We start from the raw sequence: 21,819 nt of genomic DNA, 5'->3' as shown, positions 1-21,819 counted from the left end.
CACCCACTTAGTAAAATAATCAATTGTGACAATGAGGAATTTGAATTGCTTCCTTCCTATAGGCAGTGGTCCCATTATGTTGATTCCCCACCGAGCAAAAGGCCAAGATGTGATTATTGGCATCATTGGTTCCCCTGGCCACATTTGGATGTTTGCGAAGCATTGGCACGGGTCGCATGCTTTGACGAGGTTACGTGTGTCCTTTTGTAGTGTTGGCCTGTAATAACCTGTTTTGAGTGCCTTTCCCACCAAGGATCTTGCTCTCGCATGGTTACCGCAGACTCTTTCATGTATCTCTCGCAGTACATGGTCGGCCTCTTCCTTGTTAGCACATTGGGAGATAGGGGAGGGAATGTCCTCGTCTGTATAATACATGGTCGATAATGATGAAGCAAGCAGCTTTGATCTATATCTTCCATGCCTCAATCCTATCTTCTGAAAGTTGTCCTCGTTTCAAGTAACGAACGATGGGAGTCATCCATTTGTCTTATTCACGTACCTTCATCATCAGTTCTCCTTCTGTGCTTCGTTCTTCCCTTGTTTCCATACATAACTCAAGAGATATGCCGTGGTTGTTGGACGAGGCTAGTCATGTTAAGAAATCAGCTTCAGCATTCTTTGCTTGAAGGATTTGCTAGAAGTCAGCGATGTCAAAATGCTGCAAGAGTTTTTGGGCGATCTTTACATACTTCTGCACTCTTTCTTCCTTTACTTCGCAGTCTCCTCTTACTTGGCCAACTACAAGTTGAGAGTCGGCTTGGATGACAAGAGTCTTGGCTTCTAATACTCTTGCTAGACTTAGCCCTGCTAGGAATGCTTCATACTTAGCTTCGTTGTTTGTTGCTAGGAACTGCAATCTAACCACGCATTTCAAGATTTCTCCCTCTAGTGATATAAGGACTATACCTGCTCCTCCAACTTTCTTGGTGGCGGACCTGTCTATTTGGATAGTGTATGTCATTCTTTGAGGGCTCTTCTTCTTCTTGAGGTTAAGTGAACTCTGTAATGAAATCAGCGAGGACCTAGGCTTTATTTGCGACTTGGGGCCAATATTCTCTGTCAAACTGGCCAAGCTCTATGGCCCATTGGATGGTCGCCCTACTACATTTATCTTGTTTATTGTCTTCCTTATCGGTTGGTCTATCATGATGATGATGGGATGTGCCTGAAAGTAGTGGCAGAGTTTTATAAAGGCAACTACTAGGGCAAAGGCGATCTTCTCTAGTCTTGGGTAATTCACTTCAGCTCCTTGGAATGCTTGGCTGGTATAGTACACCAATCTCTACACATCCTCATCTTCCTTGATTAGTGTCGAGCTTACTGCCATATTAGATACCGCATAAAAATGTAGCTTTTCTCCTATTATCAAAGGGCTTAACAATGACGACTGTGTCAAGTAATCCTTTAGTTTTGTCAAGGCTTCTTCATACTCATCAGTCCACTGAAAGGCTTTCTTTAAGACTTTAAACAAAGGCAAGCATTTTTTGTTGCTCGAGAGACGAATCTGTTTAGGACAGCAACTTTTCCAGTCAAGCTTTGTACTTCCTTCACCATCTTTAGGGATTTTATCTCCATTATCACCTTTATCTTGTTTGGATTAGCCTCTATACCCCGTTAAGATATCATGAATCCCAAGAATTTCCCTTTTGAAACAGCAAAAACACATTTTGTTGGGTTTAGCTTCATTTTGTACTTATGTAGTGTGTTGAAGGTCTTCCTTAGGTCATCTAGGTGATCTACTTCATCATTGCTCTGCACCAACATATCGTCTACATATACTTCCATATTTCTTCCTATCTGCTGAGAGAACATGTGGTTCACCAACCTCTGGTATGTGGGCCTTGCAATCTTTAGTCCAAAAGCCATTACCTTGTAACAGTACAACCCTTGGCTAGTGATGAATGCAGTCTTCTATTGATCTTCTTCGTCCATCATGATTTGATTGTAGCCGGAGAAGGCATCCATGAAACTTAAGAGCTTGTGTTCGATAGTTGAATCTACCAGTTGGTCGATCCTAGGTAAGGGGAAGATATCTTTTAGGCATGCCTTGTTGAGGTCTATGAAGTCAACACACATCCTCCACTTGCCACTGTTCTTCTTTACCATCACCACGTTGGCTAGCTAATCAGGGTAAACACTTCCCTTGTGAAAACCACCTCTAGGAGTTTCTCAACCTCTTCTGCTACTGCCTTATTGTGCTCAGGTGCAAATACTCTCCGTCTCTGTTGCACTGGTTTGTACTCTGGATTAACGTTAAGACGATGTTGGATGACTTCCCTATCAGTTCCGAGCATATCCTCGTGCTTCCAAGTGAATACATCTTGGTTCTCTCTTAGGAAGGTTGTTATCTTCGTCTTTTCTAAGGCTGAAAGTGCTGACCCTATCTTCAAGACCTTGGATGGGTCTCTAGGGATGATCTCAACCTCTTGTGGTGTTTCTGATGGTTTGAGGATTTGTTCAAGTTCATCTATCATCCATGTATGATTTTCCCCTAATGCTAGGGCGGCTTGATAGCATTCCCTTGCAAGGACTTGGTCTCCTCTAATTTCCCTTATATCATGGGTTGTAGGGAATTTAACCTTTAGATAAAAAGTTGATGTCACTGCTTTTAACTTGTTGAGTGTTAGTCGTCCAAGGATGATGTTGTACGTCAAAGTGCTAGATAAGTGCTTGCAATTATGGTTAGCTTAACAACACCTTTAGGAATGACCCTGTCCCTGGTGAAACTTACCAATGGGGAAGTGAATGGTAAAAGCCTTTCTTTGTTCAGCTTCATCTATTGGAGAGCTGGTAGATAGATGATGTCTGTTGAGCTTCCATTGTCTACCAACACCCGATGAATGTTGAATTCTTCTATTCTAAGCTTTACCACTAGTGGATCGTCATGGGGTTATCTGATGCCACGGGCATCCCTTTCAAAAAAGAGGATGTTTCGCTTGCTATATCTAGGCGTTTTTGAAGGTGGGAACTGCAAATAGATGCTATTCACTTCCCTTGTATACGCCTTCTTCAATGACTTAGAGGATCCCACTCCTTATTTCTCCTATGAGGGGGCCTTTTTGCCCCCCATCTCTAGTTCCCTATCTTTCTCATCCTTCTGTTGTCGTCTATATGGCTTTGTTTTTCGTATAAACTTTTGTAATTTTCCTTGACAGATCAGGGTTTCTACTTGGTCCTTCAGATGTCTGCATTCGTCAGTGCGGTGTCCGTGGTCTTGGTGGAGTCTACAGTACTTACTATTGTCTTTGACTTCTACTAGAGTGTAAATTGGTCTGGACCATTACAGAGAAGGTTCATCCTTTATCTGCATCAATACCTTCTTGATAGGCATCACTAGGGGAGTGAAGTTAATAAACTTAGGCCTTCGATCTGGGAGGTTCCTCTTTTTGTCCGCTGTATGTCCAATGCTTTGTACTTCCTCTTTTCTATCAGGTTTATGGCTAGTTCCTTCATGCCACTTCCTTTTGGTCATCACTCCTTTAGCGGTCACTACGTCCTCTGCATTCATATACTTTTGGGCCTTGTGAAGTAGCTCCGTACTGTTTTCGGCGAACTCTTGGTGATTGAGAAAAAGAATCTCCTAGTAGCAATCCTGCTTGGAAGGTTGTTAAGATGAGTATTTGTGTGTACCTTTAGATTCCGTTGAGTAACGGCTAGTATGTTATCAATGGGAGTTCTGAAATGCACAACTCACTTGTTACCATTACTCCGTCAGTTACATTTCAACATCAATACGTGCAATAAATGTGTAACGCTTGCTTTGATCGTCATTAATGGAAATGACAATCCCAGATTATTTTTTGACTTACCAGTTGTCCTACTGGAATTATTAGAAAGGACTGTTTTCATTTGAAACAACCTTCCGTCCAAGACAATGTAGCCTAAGTGCAAGACACTACCGTCATATAAATTAAGGCTCCGAACACGTTAACTTTTACTTTTCTTTTTTTCTTTTTTTTTTCCTCTCTTCTTTTTGGATGTACCATCCAAATAAATTAAACCTAACTTTATATATACCCACATGATAATGATACATCAAAAACGCTAAACTAATTTTTCTACCCGAAAGAACCAAGCGCATATGCTACAAAACGAGAATATAAAAACATAAGCCATTCAGCTAAACTCTTATCCATAATTTGGCACGTAACCACTTTCAAGACCCTACATTTCATGGGAGACATTGGTGTTTCTAATTAAGTGGTAATGAAGCATGAAACGACACATTAACATATGGGACTTACTGTGCATAAAGTAATATTATTGACTAGATATTATATTCTGATAAGTCTCACAAAGTCTCATTATTTATTCTGTAACATTCAATTCATGATCTAACCAATAAGCTTGACGTTGACATAAATGGCACTGGCTTTTATTCTGCCTTTTCTTTGGTGGGTATTAAAGTTATCAACTTTATCATGACCTGGAACTTCACATCAGCTAGTGATCATACATTCTAACTGGAAATATTGCTGTCATGATTATCTTAATGCCATGCATGAAAGCCTCAAATTTACTGAAACAATAACTGTACCAGAGATGATTTGGAACCGTTAACTTCATGTTTTTGTTGGCTTAATTATATGCTAAATTTGTTTGTAATTTATTCTCTCATTTTAATGTATTTTTATGAGGATAGAATGTACTTGAACCTCGTCAAAACTGTTGGAAGTGAATTACGTGACATGTCTATGATATGTACTACCCACGGGTTGGACACGTGACAGCCAAAGATAAAACTTTTATCAAGTGCAAGTCACGACGTAGCTAGGTTGCAACTGGTCATGACTAGAAAACATAGAGAAATTATGTACTATTAATTACAACATAAGCCAAACTTGGCTTATATTGTAATTAATAGTACATAATTTCTGAATGTAGGACGTGGGAAAAGAGTATGAGCTAAGCTTATAAGACTAAAGAGATCATAAATACATCCTAGCCTTTTGTATAGGAGAGAGAGCCCATGGCCTTAAGAGTGAAATTCTTTCATTCTCTCTTCTCCCTACCCTCTCACATTGATATATCTCAGAGAGGAGATTTTAACCATCATATTCTTCACCATATTTGAGTGTTAGAGTGTTGATTGGTTTGAAAACCACTGGAGCCATCTGAAGTCCAAATCAAGTTTGGTGTCTTTCTATTGGAAGCTCAAGATGACTCTGAGGGGCTTGATGAAATCGGTTGTCAGCTAGAACTTAGAGGGTTTAAGTACTTAGGAGGATATGGCTTGAAAGGTTCATAATCATCCTTATACTGCAACTATTCATAGTAGTGGAGTTTTCTGATAGGGTGTTGATGGAAAGGTTTACTCTACCCAAGTACTCAGTTTTCCTTCATAAATACGTCTTGGTGTTTGCATGTAGTTTGATTTATTTTCTGCATTTATATATTGCTATTTGCATGCTTTAGTTCATTTTTGAATATGCTTGCAATATGAAATTTTGGTTTATATTGGACTTATTGATGGATTTAGTCTAATTTTGTTTAAGCTGTAAAATTTAATTAAAGGATCTCAATATATGCTAGGGGAATTAGTAGCATTTACCGAAAACTTTGATAATATTTTCAGTTAAAACAAAAAAATGGCAAAACTTGATCATGCTCTTCGAACTTAAAACTATTTTTTTTTTTTTGGGCAAAAACCAAATATCATTAACAGAAATTAAGAAGAGTGCAAAGGCCGCAGCCTCTAATAATACAATCCAGAGTTATCATAAAATAACAGTATACATAAGTTCACAAATGGATTATCAAAAAGCATAAAATTTTGGCTTGAGTTCGGACCTTTTCTTGTCAAAGGGTTTGCACATTTGTTCGCTTCATAGAAACAATTAATGCTTCATTCTCACTTGAGGAATAAGTCATTTTCTTTTCTTAACACCTATAATACACGTTTTAGACCGTTATATTTTTTGTACACTTTGCTTCTATACTGGTTTCGAAAGGACATCTTTTTGGATAGTGTATATAAGTGGAGGCCACCCGATTTGACCATCTAATATTGATGAACCCTATCCAATAGCTTAATCGAATGCTACCAAGAGGCAAGAGGCAAGAGGCAAGAGGCGAGTGCATTATTATATAAGGGCCTATAGCTCTTATTGCAATATAGGCTTGGTTTAAATACGCAATTTGTGTTTCAGATTTTCTTCTTCTTCTAAGTGTCACTGGTATGTCACATTCGGACCCGCATCCGAAAAAAAATTCTCATTGCAGTAACGGTGTACAGTGTTGAAATGGTTGTTGACTAACCATAGGTTAACGAGCATGATATAGTTTTATAAGTTATAGCCTCCATCCACAACCTAAAAACCCTTGGATCATATGCGGAGTTAACCTGAGAGGATGCAGGCAAATTGCACCTCCAAAACTCCTATACACCAATACTTATAAGCATAGTTATCAAAACGAAAATCGTAATGTGTTTCATATCATGTATCATAAGATACATAAATTCATATTAAAAAATTTTAAAAAAAATTATAGATTTACAAAATATAAAAATTATATTCATTTTATCAAGACATATTTAACTCTTTTTTTGTGGAACTCATGATTAATTTAATTAATATTACTTATATAATAATATTTGACAAAATTAATTAAATAAATCAAATTAACATATGTTTATAGTACCCACATTAAAATTGATTAAACTCAAAAGTGATAATTCATGACATATGAAACAAAATAATGATTTCTTTCTCATAATGCTTAATCATCTCCATCTAAGCCAATTTTATTATCATGTTCATCATCTTGCAAAATTATTTCTTCATCAATATTTTGTCCATCATCATCATAATGATCATTTACTTTCTCTTTTTGTTCGTTTATTTTAATAATTTTTCTTTATATTTATTCTTGACAATCTAGCTTCTTAGATTTACATCAATAACCAAAATAATAATAATAATAATAATAATTAAAAAATAATTATATTATCATATTGTACCTTATTTGTAGTATATAAAATAAATTTTCAAATATGAAAGTGAAGAGTCAAGAAGTGTGTAGCCCAAATTTTGAAGGAGAGAAAAGGGGAAAAGAAAAACTCATGGAAATGTTGTTTTTAATGGGCTTAATCAAGTAGCCCTATAATTTTCTATTAAAAATAAGTTTAACAATTTTTTGAACTTGTATCAAAGCAATTTTTCTTTTTTTTAAAAAAAAATCAATTGAAATTCATATATCTCTGTATATCATACAATACGTACAATTTTACGATATAATAAGATTCATATAATATGCAATTGTGTATCAAAGCATAATCAATACATATCTACAATATCGTATTTTTTTCACTCAATATAATATGCATCGCATATCATGTCCTATGAAACTAACTTATAGGATAAAATGTTAGTCCCCTAGACAAAATATTTCTTTCACATGCACTATGTTTAGGAGTTTTGAAAAGAATTAAACGCAATGGAATAGATGATTCATAAATAAATACATTGGAATAGAATGATATGAAATATAAGATATTATCTCTAGTATGTTTGCACATGTGAGAGACCACAAACTTCTTGAGAAAGGGTGCTCTCAAAAAAAGAGATTCATGTGTTTTTAAGGGCACCTCTCTTTCTAGGTAAGTGATGTTGAGTCGCCACTTATTTTTTATATAAAAAAAATAAGAAAAAATAAAATACAAAACACATGATCAAAATACTTCATTGTCATTGATTGAATAATGATAAATACAATCTTGGTAAATTAAACCTTACAAGGCTTTGGGTCCTAGTTACATTCTATGTAAAAGAATATAAAGCTTTTGTTCCTAGTTACAATCTACCAAATATTAAGAAAAAAAAAAAAAATAAGACACTAATCTACCTATCCAAAAATCCTAAGCTCGAAGGCTAGGTTACGGAATGGGAAGGTGTTAGACACCCATTACGCCCAGACAGAGTCTGGTCTTCTAGACTTTAATGACCAATATACCCTTTTTTGCATGACGTGAATGATATGTTGAACATACATGACAAACTCTTGACCAGAACTAACTCAAGTAAATTTATCTTATGAATGTATCCTCTTTTTTTAGGAAAATTCAGATATGTTTTGTGAATAAAAAAAAAAATTGTAAGGAAAAATCAGATCTATTTTTATGAAAAAAAAAAGATTTGTAAAGAAAAATCATATATGTTTTGATGTAATTAAAAAGAACAAGATTTCTGTTAAAAAAATGTCAGATATGTTTTTGTGTAAATTAAATAATAATAATAAAAGTGATTTTATTAAGAAAAATCAAATATGTTGTCGGACAATTAAAAAAAAAATGATTTTTGGTTTGTATTAAAAAAAATAATAAAATAAATCAGATCTATTGTTGGACATAACATAAAAAAAGACTTTTTGAAAGAGAATTCACACTCACGAGATAAATTTATTCTACATGCATCAAATATTAAAAAAAAAAAGACTTCAACCTAATTTTTTTAATTTCTTCTTTTAAATTCCAAAATCTGCAATTGTGTCAGATCTCTATTTAATGAAAATACAACTCATTTTTATGTGTTAAAACAAATCAAATTTGTATTTAATTAAAATACATATCAATTTTAAAAAAAAAAAAAAAAAAAAAAAAAAAAAAAAAAAAAAAAAAAGATCTGTATTTAATGAAAATACATATCATTTTTATGTGTTAAAAAAATTAGATCTATATTTAATGAAAATACATATCAGTTTTTTGTGTTAAAAAAAAAAAAAAAAATCAGATCTGTATTTAATGAAAATACAGATCAGTTTTATGTGTTAAAAATCAGATCTGAAAAATTCAGATCAGTTTTTAGTTTAAAGAGATCTCTAACAATTAGCAGATTTTAAGATTCAAGAGAAAAATACAAAACAAAATCATCTAAGAACATATTTAAAGAAAAAATTTAAACAAAACATGGCAATTATATCAAGAATCAAAAATAATCAAACATGCATCATCAACAAAATTAATAGACGGAAAAAAAATAGTAGGTTAATCTCACATTGGAAAATGAGTGTGAGTAAAAGAGGTTTAAAGCCTATGTTGTGTATCCAAGAGTTAGACCCTTTTGGATATACACCACTGTAAGTTTCTTTAAAAAAATCTTCTCCCCTCTCCCCACGTGTGTGTGTGTGTTAAAAATACTTAGTATTCTAAAAAAAAAACAAAAACAAAAACAAAATTAATAGAGAAGACTAGAAAAGAAAATAAATAGACTGCCTCTTGCATGAGCGTGCTCTTCTTAGTGAAAGAATATTTTAGGATTCAAAAAAATTTATTCAACTCTTTGAAGCCTAAAATACTTCGCTTACAAATATGAAATTCCTAAGGCAAGACCTCTAGAACGTCTTTAACGTAAGGGGGAATTGAAAAGAAGAGAAGAGCCAAAAAGAGGGGGGGTTAGGAAGCATGAAAAAGTGTGCTAAATTTTGAGAGACATCCTCTATTTATAGATGTTGGAATGCTTCGAAAAATTAGCTGAATGGTCAGAATACGAATTGGGATGCGACGTTATCTCTAAAAAATCGAAAAAGGTAAGGTTTATCTCAATCCAGAAGCCCTCGAGCTAATCCTTGCTTTTGTCCAATCGGCACTTGGAAAGTGCCAAATAGCCCTCTTGGGTGCCGGACCCACGTTTGAATTTGGGTCCACTTTGTACTCTTCTTTTGAGATTTTTTTGAGCTGGGACTTGCACTTAGATGCATTTTTAATCTGTATTCTAAAAATTAACCCCATTTTCTGATGATTTAGGCCTTTACAGTAATGATTATTTTGTAGATAAACACTCCAAAAAGTCTTGATTATCCACAATTTTGTTGTTATCTGATTATCCACATTATTCCCATGCAACCAAGTCTATTTTTGACACTAACTAACAACCAATCATAAAATTATTTAATTAAGTTTAATTGTCTAACCAATCAAAATTAATTTAAATTAATCATGCGTGATTGGTTCCACCCAAACAAAATGCATGTAGACTGTGCAAACTTGATCATGTAATATCTTTCAATCTGATGGTCCGATTTGGAAATCGAGCATACCATCACGACCATTAGAATCTGAAGATCATTTTTATGATATGCAATAAATGAATTAATGCAAGTAATGCAACTATGATTTTTTCAGGTATATGAATGGTCACTTTAGCCATCTTTCTTGATTAAATTATGGGCACAAAATCGAGTGTCTATATAATGCCTCTCATTGACAGAGCTTGCAAGCAAATGTACGTGTAAAACAAAAACACTTATTTTAGCAACCATGATTTAATTGAAGTTGACTTTTCAAAGATTACCTAGCCATAGAACCTAAAACCTTAGAAAATAAAAATAGTGTTTTGTTGTTTTGAAAAGTGAAAATTGTGAATACTTGACCTAATTGATAACTAATAAACCAAAAGTGAATCTTGAAATTTGAGGTGACTGAGAGGCTTCTCTATCTCAGTCTGAATGTGGGGGGGGGGGGGGGGGGGTCGATCAAGGGGCTTCTCTATCTTGATCTTGATAAAAGGTAACCAAGGGCTTCTCTACCTCAAAACCTGGGGCAATTAAGAGGCTTATCTATCTCAATCTTGAATTGTGACGATCAAGGGGCTTCTTTACCACGATCTTCATTGTGGTGACCAAGGGACTTCTCTACCTTGATCTTGTTGGAAGGTAACCAAGGGGTTTCTCTACCTCAGAACCTGGATCGTGGCAACCAAGGGGCTTCTCTACCTTGATCTTAATGGAAGGTAACCAAGGGGCTTCTCTACCTCAGAATCTGGATTGTACTAAGGGGCTTCTCTACCTTGATCTTGTTGGAAGGTAACCAAGGGGCTTCTCTACATCAGAACCTAGATTGTGGTAACTAAGGGGCTTCTCTACCTTGATCTTGATGAAAGGTAACCAAGGGGCTTCTCTACCTTGGAACCTCGTTTGTGGCGACCAAGGGGCTTCTCTACCTTGATCTTGTTGGAAGGTAACCAAGGGGCTTCTCTACATCAGAACCTAGATTGTGGTAACTAAGGGGCTTCTCTACCTTGATCTTGATGAAAGGTAACCAAGGGGCTTCTCTACCTTGGAACCTTGTTTGTGGCGACCAAGGGGCTTCTCTACCTTGATCTTGTTGGAAGGTAACCAAGGGGCTTCTCTACCTCAGAACCTGGATTATGGCGACCAAGGGGCTTCTCTACTTTGATCTTGTTGGAAGGTAACCAAGGGGCTTCTCTACCTTGAAACTTGAATTGTGGTGACCAAGGGGCTTCTCTACCTTGATCTTTTTGGAAGCTAACCAAGAGGCTTCTCAACCTCGGAACCTAGATTGTGGTGACCAAGGGGCTTCTCTACCTTGATCTTGAGGGAAGGTAAACAAGGTGTTTTTCTACCTCGGAACTTGGATTGTGGCGACCAAGGGGCTTCTCTACCTTGATCTTGATGGAAGTAACCAAGGGGCTTCTCTACCTTGGAACCTAGATTGTGGCGACCAAGGGGCTTCTCTACCTTGATCTTGTTGGAAGGTAACCAAGGGGCTTCTCTACCTCAGAACCTGGATTGTGGCTACCAAGGGGCTTCTCTACCTTGATCTTGATGGAAGGTAACCAAGGGGCTTCTCTACCTCGGAACCTGGGAATCTGGATTTGTTCTTAAAGATTTGTTCATGGAGATTTGTCATTTGAAGATTTGTTCACGAAGATTTTTCCTTTCAAGATTTGTTCATGGATATTTTTCCTTTGAAGATTTGTTCATGGAGATGTCCTTTGATGATTTGTTCATGGAGATTTATCCTTTGAAGATTTGTTCATGGAGATATTTCCTTTAAAGATTTATTCATGGAGATTTGTCCTTTGAAGATTTATTCATAGAGATTTGTCCTCACTTTCCTGCATGGCAATATGAAGTGATGAATCCTGATGGGTCGTATAGCTCCATGACTTTAGACAGGACAGAACACACCCCAGTTGTCCCTTGGCCTAATCCAGTGTGTTCTTGAATCTTTTAGTTCCTTGTTCTCATTTCTTCTTGGCTCATTGAACTACTCATGATATGGTAAATTTTTGTTTTAGGTCAATGTTGATCTTATGGAAGAAAGCATATGGATGATTGGAGGTTTGCAATTGGTAGCACGCACTCAATCTTCTTAATATGTGATCAATGGAGCAAGCTGGGTATAAGATGATGCTTTCTGGGTGTCTTTGCTTAGACTTCCCTGATAATTGATCTAATACTTGTCTTTGTTGATTTTTCAGGCGAGCCGAATGGCATTGGCTGATGCCAACACAAGGTCCTTGGAGGAAAGGATCAGAAACCTTGAACTTCAGAACCGACAGCAGGAATCTCGACTTTATTAAAGTCAGGAAGGAGATACTGATGGTCGCTCCTCCAGAGGTGGGTCAAGGAGATCTTCGCGCAGGTGGACCCGGAGTCCCAATGATGCTTGACTTATGTTTTTTTTTTCTACAGGAATAAGAAGAAATGTTTCTTAGACAAATTTGTATTAATCTCAGCTTTTAGCTCTTTGTCCTTTGAATTGTTTCTAATCTTGTTAAAAAGTTAGATGAGACAAGTTTAGAATTCACCTGATGAAGTCTTGTAGTAACAATTTAAACTTATCTGACCAATTCTGATGGAATTTGCTCCTACTTGAATGAGGCATAGCGAAATGCCCCTAGTTTAAAGACTTGCGCATGATGACCATTCATTTTTTAAAAGAATTATTTTTTCTTTCTTTCTTTCTTTTTTTGAAAAGAATGAGTGATTTTTACTTGTTCCAAAAAGAGGGGATAAGGCATGGCCGAATGCCCCTAGTTTAAGTGATGAACACGTGACTTTGAAAAATCTTGATTTGATTTTTTTTTCTCTCCTTTTGAAAATAGTGATGCAGGTGACCTTTTTTACAAATGGACAAGACATGTCTGAATGCTCCAGTTTAACAAAAAAAAAAAAAAAATTGAGTGTTAAATTGAGTCAAAAACATATTTGAAAAGTGCCTGAAAACATAAAAACATGATAAGTGCACCTTGGTGGAGTTGAGTGCCAATCGGCACTTGGGGAGTGCCGAATGGCATACCCCATTGTGGGCTAGCTCCTTATGCTTTTCTAATGCATGTTTTGCGTTTTCGTGTTTTTTTGAAAAAAATATTTTCTTCGTTTGTGACCATGAAACACTTTCCTAGTCAGCTACAAACTCTTGAAACTTATTTAAACCTGGTTAAGGATTAAGGTAGCTTATTTTAGCATCTATCCTGCAAAGAAACCTCTGCATCAAGGTTAGCAATACACAATAATCACAAGCAAAAATTATCCATAGCTAACAACCAAAATTTTTCTCATTTGACCATTCACAATATCAACAAATGGTTCGTAACTTTGATTTTAATACTAAGACCAATTTTACAGCATACAAACTAGAGGGAATCAAGGCTTTAAGGAATGTCAAAATCAAGTGGGACTTCCTCCATGCTGTTGTGAAGTTCTGGGATCCTAAAGATCATGTGTTCTGGTTTAAAACTGCTAAACTCTGTCCCAAAATTGAAGAATTTTCAGCTATTCTGGGTTATGATCCAAGCAAGAATTCCGTAGCGATTTCTTGTCAAGCATAGGGAATTTTTGTCTAATGCTCTAGGTCTTCTTACTTAAATTACCAGTAGTATGATTGAAGGACATATGGTGAATCTTCATGCAATTCTTTCCATACTAATTAACAAACGCACTTATGGAGTGACTGACAACATGCAGAAAAATTTTCGCTTGGCTCTCTGCTTCGTGGGAAAATTTTGCTTTCCTCTGGAAGGCCCGGTTTTGTAGATGCTTGAGTCATAAGTGTTGTGAGTCAAATTAAGGATGGGGATAATCCTGTTTCTCTGATCCTAGCAGAAATGCTTCTAGGATTGGACTCTATATTTCATGGTGGAGAGTCACAAAACTTTCTTGATAATCCCTTGACTTTGCAGATATGGCTGATGGAAAGACTGGATATGATTACCAGGCCTATAGTTGGCAATTATAGTCCTAGCATTTTCCTCAGTAGGACTGTCATCAAAACTGAGTGTCAAACTAAAAGTGACTGGGTGAAATTTCTGAACAAGAAATCTAGTGCCTCAATTCGATGGAATTGTTATTGGTGAAAGTTTCCACCCCCTTTGCTATGGTCTCCAGGATCAGATCATATCTTCATAGTTGGATTAAGGAAGGCAACTTTCTATAAGGCGGATAAACTCTTGAGGTAGTTCCAATATGAGTAAGGAATTCTCGGTGGAAAAGGAAGAAAACCTTTCACTCCTGTGGAAAAAAATCCTAATTCTATAAGGAACATGTTGTTAGGCTTAGAGATGGCTGACCGAGTGGATCAATCTTTTGTCAAGGTTCACTTTCACAAGATGACTACAAAATACTCGACTTGGTTGGTAGACAAGATTGCTAATAAGGAGGCTGACATGGTTGCTATGAGAAAACAATTTCTTAGAGACAATTGAGAAAGACATGATGATGACAACTATGAATTTAAAAGGAGGGACAAAGATGACAAAGTGCCTAGCTCAGATGGAATCAATGAACAACCTAAAAAGAAAAGACTGAAGACAAAGTGATCTTCTTATTTTTGGCTTTGAACATGTTTATTTTAAAAGTGATGCAAAACTCTTAGGTTTAGGAATTATTTAGGACTTTGAGGTTAAGGGTTCTGTTTAAGGTTTAGGTTTTTAGGGTTTGGCTTTTTTTTTTTTTTTTATGGTTTTGGTTTAGGGTTTGGGTTTTTATGTAATGGCATGATTTAATGGAATGGTTGAATTTTGGGAGAAAAAAAAAAGAAAAAAGAATTTAATGGGTAAATAGTGGGTTTAGGGAAGTTATGATTGGACCAATGTATGGTTGTCTAAGTACCTCCTTGGCAGAAGGATCAGGTCATCACGTAGTTCATTTTTGTCTACCTTAATTTTTGCCAAAGCTGCCCTTTCAGGTTTTCAACCTAGTAGGCTCTCTCACACTCTCTCTTTTTCTTTACTCTCCTTTTGTGTAGATCGCCCTTTTGGGTTTTCAACCTACCCTTTTTTTTTACAAACCTATGAATGGAAATAGGATAATTAACAACTACTTTAGACGTGGTGTTTTCAGACTACCACCTCAAACGTGGTATTTCTTCAATTGATCCATGTTGGTTGGCTTGCTTGGTGAAAGGGTTTACATCTAAGTCCATCATCCTTACTGCTCCCCCAAAGTATATTTGCTTGATATTATATGAGCTTGCCCAATTTTGCTTGAACTTCCCGTTTGTCTCTTGAATCAGGGCTCGAATCTCTTTTAGCACTAAATCCCCCAACTTCAGATCTCTAGTTCTTACTTTCTTATCAAAAGCTTTCTTGAGCCTCCTTTGATAACCCTGAGTGTGGTACAAGGCCGTGAGTATTTTCTCATCCAGCATGCATAATTGGTCATATCTGTTTTGCAACCAATCTACTTCAGGGATTTCACTTTCCAGTACTGTCCTTAGTGAACGGACACCCATTTCAATGGGAATGACTGCTTCCATCCTATACACCAATGAATAAGGAGTGGCTCTTGTGGAAGATTAAATTGATGTCCTATACCCCCAAAGTGCATATGGTGATTGTAGATGCCAATCCTTGTAGTTCTTTGTGCTATTCTTCAAGATTTGCCCTATATTCTTGTTTACAGCCTTAACTGCTCCATTAGTTGGAGGACAATAAGGTGAAGATTTGTGGTGCTGAATATTAAACTGTCGAAGTAGCCTTTCCATTTCTCCCTTGAAATGCAGCCCATTATCTGAGATAATTTCATTTGGTACCCCATATCTACAAATGATATTAGTTTGAATAAACTTAGCAACTTTCTTTTTTGTTCAAAACCTTGTATGAGACAGCTTCCACCCATTTAGTGAAGTAATCTATAGCAATAAGTATGAATTCATGGCCATTGGATGCTGTTGGGTGAATTTTCCCAATAATATATATTCCCTATGTAGAAAATGACCAGGGTGAAGTCATGGTATGTAATGGCATAGGTGGCATGTGCTTTAGATCATCGTGGACTTGGCATTAATAACACTTCCAAACATAAGCTGCGCAATCTACTTAGTAAAAAAATTTTAAAAATTAAAAAACTTCATTCTGGTATGATTTCTATCCAAATCGGGTTGAGATAGGCCGAGAAAGAGAAAAAAAAAAATTCGTCTCGAATTCCATTCCTACCTGACCTGGGCTAGAAAAATAAAAATAAAAAAATAGGAAAAAAATTCAACAAATTAAAAAACATCATTCCAGCTATATTTCTATCCAAACTGAGTTTAGATAGGCAAAGAGAAAAAAAAAAATATTCGTTCCGAATTCCGTTCCTACCCGACCCGGGCTAGAAAATTCCAAAAATATAGCCAAAAATATTCAATAAATTAAAAAACTTCATTCTATCATTATTTCAATCCAAATCTGGTTGACATAGGCCGAGAAAGAAAAAAAAAATTGTCCCAAATTCCTCCATTCCTACCAGACCAGGGCTAGAAAATAGAAAAAAAATAGCAAAAAAAAATTATTAAAAAAAAAAAAAAAAATCATTCTAGCAATATTTCTATCAAAACCGGGCTAAGACAAACCAAGAAAGAGGAAAAAAAAAAATCGTCCTGAATTCAATTCCAACCCGACCCGGGCAAGAAAATTCCCAAAAAAATAGCAAATAATTTCAAAAAATTAAAAAACTTCATTTTGGCATTATTTCTATCCAAACCGTGTTGTGATAGGCCGAGAAAGAGTGAAAAATTTTCATCTAGAATTTTGTTCCTGCCCGACCTGGGCTAGAATTTCCAAAAAAAAAAAAGCAAAAAAATTCAAAAAATTATAAAACCTGATTCTCGCAATATTTCTATCCAAATCGGGTTGAGATTGGCCGAGAAAGAAAAAAAAAATTTTGGTTCCGAAAACCGTTCCTACCCGACCTGGGCTAAAAAATTCCAAAAAAAAAAGCAAAAAAATTTAAAAAAAAAAAAACATCATTCAAGCATTATTTCTATCCAAACAGAGTTGAAATAGGCCGAGAAAGTGAGGAAAAAAAATTTGCCCCGAATTTCGTTCCTACCCGATCCTGGCAAGAAAATTCCCAAAAAACTGGCAAAAAAATTCAAAAAATTAAAAAACTTCATTCTGGCATTATTTCTATACAAACCCTGTTGATATAGGCCGAGAAAGAGAGAAAAAAAATTCGTCCCGAATTCCGTTCCTACCCGAACAGGGCTAGAAAATTCCAAAAAAAAATAGCAAAAAAATTCAAAAAATTATAAAACATAATTCCGGCAATATTTCTATCCAAACCGGGTTGAGATAGGCCAAGAAAGAGAAAAAAAAAATATTCGTTCCAAATTCCGTTCATACCCAACCCCAGCTAGAAAATTCCAAAAAAATTCAAAAAATTAAAAAAAAAACTTCATTCTGGCATTATTTCTATCCAAACTAAGTTGAGATAGGCCGAGAAAGAGAAGAAAAAAAATTTTGTCCCAAGTTCCGTTCCAACTTGACCCGGGCTAGAAAATTCCAAAAAAAAATAGCAAAAAAATTCAAAAACATCATTCTAGCAATATTTCTATCCAAACCAGGCTGAGACAGGCCGAGAAAGAGAAAAAAAAAATTCCCAAATTCCGTTCCTACCCAACTCGGGCAAGAAAATTCTCAAGAAATTAGCAAAAAAATTAAAAAACATTATTCTGGCATTATTTCTATCCAAACCGAGTTGAGATAGGCCAAGAAAGAGAGAAAAAAAAAAAATTGTCCCGAATTCCATTCCTACCCGACCCGGGCTAGAAAATTAAAAAAAAAAAATAGCGAAAAAATTCAAAAACATCATTCCAGCTATATTTCTATCCAAACCAGGTTGAGATAGGCAAAGAGAAAAAAAATATATATATATTCGTTCCGAATTCCATTCCTACTCGACCCGGGTTAGAAATTTCCAAAAATATAGCAAAAAATATTCAAAGAATTAAAAAACTTCATTCTGGCAATATTTCTAACCAAACCGGGTTGAGAAAGGCCAAGAAAGAGAGAAAAATTTTCGTCCCGAATTCCGTTCCCACTCAAACAAGGCTAGAAGATTACAAAAAAATAGCAAAAAAATTCAAAAAATTATAAAACATCATTCCGGCAATATTTCTATCCAAACCGGGTTGAGATTGGCCGAGAAAGAGAAAAAAAAATTTTGGTTTCGAAAACCGTTCCTACCCAACCTGGGCTAAAAAATTCCAAAAAAAAAAATTTTAAAAACATCATTCAGGCATTATTTCTATCCAAACAAAGTCAAAATAGGCCAAGAAAGTGAGAAAAAAAATTTTGCCCCGAATTTCATTCCTACCCGACCCAGGCAAGAAAATTCCCAAAAAACTGGCAAAAAAATTCAAAAAATTAAAAAACTTCATTCTGGCAATATTTCTATACGAACCCTGTTGATATAGGCCGAGAAAGAGAAAAAAAAAAATTTCGTCCCGAATTCCGTTCCTACCCGAACAGGGCTAGAAAATTCCAAAAAAATAGCAAAAAAATTCAAAAAATTATAAAACATCATTCCGGCAATATTTCTATCTAAACCAGGTTGAGATAGGCCGAGAAAGAGAGAGAAAAATATTCATTCCGAATTCCATTCATAACCGACCCTAGCTAGAAAATTCCAAAAAAATTCAAAAAATTAAAAAACTTCATTCTGGCATTATTTCTATCCGAACTAGGTTGAGATAGGCTGAGAAAGAGAAAAAAAAAAAAAAAAATTGTCCCAAATTCTATTCCTACTTGACCTGGGCTAGAAAATTCCAAAAAATATAGCAAAAAAATTCAAAAACATCATTCTAGCAATATTTCTATCCAAACCGGGCTGAGACAGGCCGAGAAAGAGAAAAAAAAAAATTTTGTCCCAAATTCCATTCCTACCCAACTCAGGCAAGAAAATTCTCAAGATATTAGCTAAAAAATTGAAAAACATCATTCTGGCATTATTTCTATCCAAACAAAGTTGAGATACACCAAGAAAGAGAGGAAAAAAAAATTTGTCTCGAATTCCGTTCCTACCCGACCCGGGCTAGAAAATTAAAAAAAATAGCAAAAACATTCAAAAACATCATTCTGACTATATTTCTATCCAAACCACGTTGAGATAAGCAAAGAGGAAAAAAAAAAATTGTTCCGAATTCCATTCCTACCCGACCCGGGTTAGAAATTTCTGAAAATATAGCAAAAAATATTCAAAAAATAAAAAAACTTCATTCTGGGATTATTTCAATCCAAACCGGGTTAAGATTGGCAAAAGAGAAAAGAAAAATTTGTCCCGGATTCCTCCGTCCCTACCCGACCCAGGCTAGAAACACATCATTCTAGCAATATTACTATCAAAAACTGGGCTGAGACAGAACGAGAAAGCGAATAAAAAAATTTTTATCCCGAATTCCATTCCTACCCAACCAAGGCCAGGAAATTTTTAAAAAATAGCAAAATATGTTCAAAAAATTGAAAAACATCATTCTGCCATTATTTCTATCCAAACCAAGTTGAGATAGGCCGCGAAAGAGAAAAAATAAATTTCGTTCTGAACTCCGTTCCTACACGACCTGAGCTAGAAAACTCCAAAATAAATACCAAAAAAATTCAAAAAATTAAAAAACATCATTCTGGCAATACTTCTATCCAAATCGGGCTGAGATAGGCCGAGAAAGAGAAAAAAAAAATCATTCTAAATTTCGTTCCTGCCCGACCCGGGGCTATAAAACTCAAAAAAAAAAAAATAGCAATAAAATTTAAAAAATTATAAAACATCATTCCGGTAATATTTCTATCCAAACTGGGCTAAGATAGGCTGAGAAAGAGAGCAAAAAATTTTCTCCCTGAATTCCGTTCCTACCAGACCTGGGCTAGAAAATTCAAAAAAAAAACATAGCAAAAAATTCAAAACATTAAAAAATATCATTCCGGCAATATTTCTATCCACACCAGGTTGAGATAGGCCAAGATAGAGAAAAAAAAATATTCGTTCCAAATTCCATTCCCACCCGCCCGAACCAGGCTAGAAAATTCTAAAAAAAAAGAAAAAATTATTTAAAAAATTAAAAAAAACCTCATTCTGGCATTATTTCTATCCAAACCGGGTTGAGATAGGCCGAGAAAGAGAGATAAAAATTTTTGTCCCGAATTCCGTTCCTACTTAACCCGGGCTAGAAAATTCCAAAAAAAAATAGCAAAAAAATTTAAAAACATCATTCTATCCAAACCGGGATGACACAAGCTGAGAAAGAGGAAAAAAAAAATTCGTCCCAAATTCCGTTCCTAGCCGACTTGGGAAAGAAAATTCTCAAAAAATTAGCTAAAAAAATCAAAAAAAAAATAAAAAACATCATTCTAGCATTATTTCTATCCAAACCGGGTTGAGATAGGCCGAGAAAGAGAAGAAGAAGAAAAAAATTCGTCCCAAATTCCGTTCCTACCTAACCCGGGCTAGAAAATTAAAAAAAAAAAAAAAAAAAAAAAAAAAGCAAAAAATTAAAAAACATCATTACGTCTATATTTCTATCCAAACTGGGTCGAAATAGGCAAAGTGAAAAAAAAATATTCATTCCGAATTCCGTTCCTACCAGACCCGGGTTTGAAAATTCCAAAAAAATAGCAAAAAAATTCAAAAAATTAAAAAACCTCACTCTTGGATTATTTTAATCCAAACTGGGTTGAACTAGGTCGAAAAAAAATAAAAAAATAAAAAATAAAATAAAAATTGTCCCCAATTCCTCCGTTCCTACCAGACCCGGGCTATGAAATTAAAAAAAAAATGATAAAAAAAATTCAAAAACATCATTCTAGCAATATTTCTATCTAAACCGGACTGAGACAGGCCGAGAAAGAGAAAAAAAAAATTTTGTCCCAAATTCCGTTCCTACCCAACTCGGGCAAGAAAATTCTCAAGATATTAGCTAAAAAATTAAAAAACTACATTCTGGCATTATTTCTATCCAAACCGGGTGGAGATAGGCCGAGAAAGAGAGATAAAAATTTTTGTCCCGAATTCCGTTCCTACTTAACTTGGGCTAGAAAATTCCAAAACAAAATAGCAAAAAAATTCAAAAACATCATTCTATCCAAACTAGGATGACACAAGCCGAGAAAGAGGAAAAAAAAAAATTCGTCCCAAATTCCGTTCCTAGCCAACTTGGGAAAGAAAATTCTCAAAAAATTAGCTAAAAAATTCAAAAAAAAAATAAAAAAACATCATTCTGACATTATTTCTATCCAAACCGGGTTAAGATAGGCCGAGAAAGAGAAGAAGAAAAAAAATTCGTCCCAAATTCCGTTCCTACCTAACCCGGGCTAGAAAATTAAAAAAAAAAAAAAAAAAAAAAAAGCAAAAAATTAAAAAACATCATTCCATCTATATTTCTATCCAAACTGGGTTGAAATAGGCAAAGTGAAAAAAAAATATTCATTCCGAATTCCGTTCCTACCACACCCGGGTTTGAAAATTCCAAAAAAATAGCAAAAAAATTCAAAAAATTAAAAAACCTCACTCTTGGATTATTTTAATCCAAACTGGGTTGAAATAGGTCAAAAAAAATAAAAAAATAAAAAATAAAATAAAAATTGTCCCCAATTCCTCCGTTCCTACCAGACCCGGGCTATGAAATTAAAAAAAATGATAAAAAAATTCAAAAAATTAAAAAACATCATTCTACCAATATTTCTATCAAAAACCGGGCAGAGACAGACCGAGAAAGAGAAAAAAAAAATTTTGTCCCGAATTCCATTCCTACCCAACCAAAGCTAGGACATTTCAAAAAAATAGCAAAATATATTCAAAAAATTGAAACCATCATTCTAACAT

Source organism: Quercus lobata, chromosome 5 (genome assembly GCF_001633185.2).
Source record: "Quercus lobata isolate SW786 chromosome 5, ValleyOak3.0 Primary Assembly, whole genome shotgun sequence".
NCBI lineage: Eukaryota > Viridiplantae > Streptophyta > Magnoliopsida > Fagales > Fagaceae > Quercus > Quercus lobata.
Note: the sequence above shows the minus strand (reverse complement) of the source record.